Source organism: Atta cephalotes (genome assembly GCF_000143395.1).
Source record: "Atta cephalotes unplaced genomic scaffold scaffold00040, whole genome shotgun sequence".
In the NCBI taxonomy this organism is placed as follows: domain Eukaryota; kingdom Metazoa; phylum Arthropoda; class Insecta; order Hymenoptera; family Formicidae; genus Atta; species Atta cephalotes.
The window spans coordinates 2598497-2602870 of record NW_012130104.1 but is presented as its reverse complement, the minus strand read 5'-3'; positions in this window follow the sequence as shown (position 1 = coordinate 2602870).

The following is a 4374-nucleotide window of genomic DNA, read 5'->3' as shown; positions in this document are numbered from 1 at the left end:
GAGAGAGAGAGAGAGCCCATGGGCGTCATCCTCGCCCATGTTCTTGAATCGGCATAATTTACAACCTCGTTCACGCAAATTAAGGGCGTTTATATAACAGGGGCGACATAAAGCACGATCGACATGACGATCATTAGAAACTGAATTCAGCTCTGCCGGCACTTTTCCTTCCGATGAAGAAAGTGTTTTGCCCTTGCTTGCCACCAACGACTATATAATGACAATTTTTGATCTCCAAACAATGATTTTATTTGTCTTTTATATAACATTTGAATGTTCGAAAACGATTATGTAGTAAGGAAGGAATTGTTGAGTAAATGTTTCATAAATTTGTGAATTTACCTATGTTTAGAGATAACTTTGCGCATAGTATACATATTAACAGTGTATATTAATAGATACACACGTGGTGCACCTGTCATTTACACGGAAAGATAATATTAATGAGTATTATTTTTCTGAAAAATAAAAAACTTTTTGTTGGGCTTAAAAATAATTTTGTCGGATTATTAAAATAATTTTGTACAATTCAAATTGATTACTGGAATATCAAAATTTTGTTGTAGCTCATCATTTTTTTTATATATAGTATTATATTTTTTATATAATTTTCCAATATAATTATTTTGATGGTTCAACAAAATTTTAATTTTCAGATCTGTATCCAGCAAAATTTCAACAAAATCATTCTTTCAATGTACTTTTTAAATTTCTTTTTACATGCACATTATTAAAGCGTAGCTAGCAAAGTAACAAGTCATATAATTGCCCTATTTTAATCGCTTAAAATTTAACGTTATCGTGAATCAGATCTCATTTTATCGCGGCTTTTAACGATCGAAACTCTTATTTTGGATTGTCAAAATAATCAAATATTTTTTGTTTATTTATAAATATAAAGTTAAAGAGAAAGAGATATACGATTATACATTAGAAATTGACGAGCCGCATATACGTACGCCTATGAGATGGTATGCGAGGACTATGCTATACGTACCCGTTAAGCCAACATCTAATTCGATAACTGGCGAAAATAATAACGTAGCGATCTGTTGCGTTCGCGGCGCGCAATCATCCGTTTCGTACCGTGTGTCCGCGGAGAACTATAAGATTGAAGGCGCTTCTCCGAGGATATTTTGTTGTTCGTATGATCGTAATAATCGCTACCACCTGCCGTACACAAATACGAAAATACTTCAAATCATCGAGCGATCATGACAATTTTATCGCGAAATAATCGTTCGAAATGTTTAGGTTTGATTTTTCCATACGACGCGAAACTCACAATGAATGGAGAAAAGGACCATAAATAGATCCACAAATATCAAGGAAAAGAACAATTTTACTAATCTAAAAATTTAGCTAGATACAAATCTCAAAATAATTTTGTTAGATTATCAAAATAATTATGTGTATGCTCTAAATCTGTGCAATGAAATTTCACTGCATTAAATTAAAATTTCAATACAGGCATTAGTGACAATTATGTTACTACCAGTGAATTTTACTGCAAGATGAGAATGGAAAATCTATTCGATAATTGGAATAAAAAATTTACTCCAAAAAAGAGTGAATTTGGAAGTTAAAATAATGACAGAATAATGTCACTCCAAATCCTATGGAGACAGATTTTGAACAGAGCATGCTATTAACCTATCAATCTATTAACCTATTAATCTTATTTTTAATTATAAATTTTTGAAAAAATTGTATACGTTATAAATTTAATCTATTTAATGATAAAATAATAGTTCAATGATATAATGATATATATACGTACGTATATAATTTTGACAAACGATAAACATGTGACAATTGACATAACCATTCGCTATGTCACTAATTCACACCTTAACATTCAATGCATCTTACAATGCATTATCAACTAATGCTTAAACCACTTCGATTAATCGAATGAAATAGTAGTTCTTTATGTAAAAGTAGATAGATTAACTTCAAAGCAGCGAAAATTCATATTTATAGCAATAACTTTGCTATTCACTTTTGTTAACAGTAAAATTTTCATTGCTATAGATTTAGAATATAGGATATATTAACAAGGATTGAAGTTATTTGCTGCGGAATGTCAAATTTTGTAATTTGTTTTATACAAATCTCAAAAGACGTTTCAAAGACATTTAAAGAACTTGAAAAATTTTGCTGAAATATCTAAAAATTTAATTAGATACAGAGTATTTAACTAGATACAGATTTGAAAATAATTTTGTTGGATTGTCAAAATAATTATATAGGACATTCAAGCTAATTGCTAGAATGATAAAACTTTGCAAAATAGCATTGCTTATCATAGCTACATAATTATTTTGCTGGTCCAGCAAAATTATTTTCAGATCTGTATCTATTTTTAGATATTTCAGCAAAATCATTCTTTTTGTCCTCTAGACATTCTACACTGAGAAAAATGTTTAAAAAGATCTAATCATAAAATATAACATTTTGATAAGATCAAATAGAATTTCTGGTTATGATAGCCAGAAAATCTGTTTGATTTCATCTAAATTCCATTATTGTGAAGACATTTTGTTAGTTTAATATTTTTCTCAGTATAAGACTGTTCCTAGGACTTCATTCTGGTAAAGTGCATTGTGTTTAAACATGTTACATAATTAATTTGATAATTCAATACAATATTTTTGGATCTGTATCTAATTAAATTTTTAGATACAAAAATTGTTCTTTCTGTTGGAATAATCTATGAACAAATACAAACTTAACACATGGACAAAAAATATATTTTTATATGAGATTATAATTTAGCGACGAAGGATTGAAAATCAAATGATGCGTTCGGTTGTTTCAACGAACATATAACGAATCAGATAATTTTTTGGGCGAGTTTAAAGGATGAACGGTAGCTATTTATAATGAGGCGACTGTCGACTACCTCGGTAGCAAAGATGACATTTATTAAAAGTTTCCCGAGGTGCACACAGAGGGCATCGATCTTCCTCGTTCTCCCTGTCTTTCTTCTCTCGCACGAGCGCGACATTGCCTTGTTACCCGTCCATGAGAAATACCGAACAGTTTAATAAGCAAGAGAGGTGGTGACGATATACCGCGATACAAGATACCACGAGTACCATCCATCACGCGATGTGAATCGTTGCTCTTCTCGTAGTACATATTTCGGCATACCCGAGATACCCGATCCTTCTATGATCTTTTGTTTCTAGAGATCCACACGAATCCTTTTAACTGTGGTTATTTTTCAAATTGCAAATCGTTGCATCCTGCTTAAGTATAATTGTCATGACAAAATTATCAAAGATAAAAAATTTTATTTTATTCATTGCGGTCGGTTTAATGCGCCGACGATAACAAAAGCTTAGGTCGGTGCTCGCCATCGACCCGCCGTCATCCTAGCGAGGAGGTTGCGTGCAAAAAATACGTTAATTCCGCGTAGCTTGCATGACCGTGCAAATAAATAAAACGGCAAACACACATCGCAGCCTGCCCCGGTACCGTATTTTATATTTTATCCGGTTCGAATGATTGATTGCGCTCCGCTACCGGGGGCTGAGTCCCGGACACGATAGCATCTCGCGAAATACCCCCGGTCGCCCGACTGTACTTGTCGTTTCACGCATTGTTTATTATTGTCCGATGGTTTTATCACGATCGTTGGTATAGGGGAACCGGACGCGCGGCGGGGGAAAAAGGCCGGGATAACGATTCCTTCATCGACGTGCTTTTGGAATGTGAGAGAATGGTTACAAGCTTCATCGTTACTTCACGATTGCGATGTACATAATTAGACGAATATAATTTGTGGCGAAGAGAGCGAAATGATATGACTAGTAGAGAAATAATCGCGCGATTATTACCATCAATGCGATGCGAACCGAAAGTTTTCGGTTTTTTGGCATGAACCGGAGTAAAAGAGGCAACGATCCCTATATACGTGTGGAAGATAGTAATTACAGAAGCGGGACTGAAAACGCGGGGCTCCATCAGACCCTGCGAGGCACGATCCTCGATAAGTATAGTTGTTTCAGAATCGCGTCGATGCCTCCTCTACTCCCGCTATCTCATTTTATTGGTACAGGTTATGTGAAAAATTTATGGGCTCCAACAGCAAGCGCGAGCATATCAGGTATGTGAACAATCGTCACCCGGTTAGCCTCGGAAAACCTTGAAAATTTTTTATTTAAGCTTTAAGCTTCTCTTTGAATTTGTGTTAAGTGTGGTACCACATATCTTTTGTACGGATTATTTCCATCGACGACTAAATAAATTATCAAAATTAAATTTTATAAGTTTTTAATGATATCACGTCGATATTATATTGGGTTGTCCGGAAAGTTCGTGCCGATTAATCTATATAATTTAATAAATGTACTAAAATTTAAATTT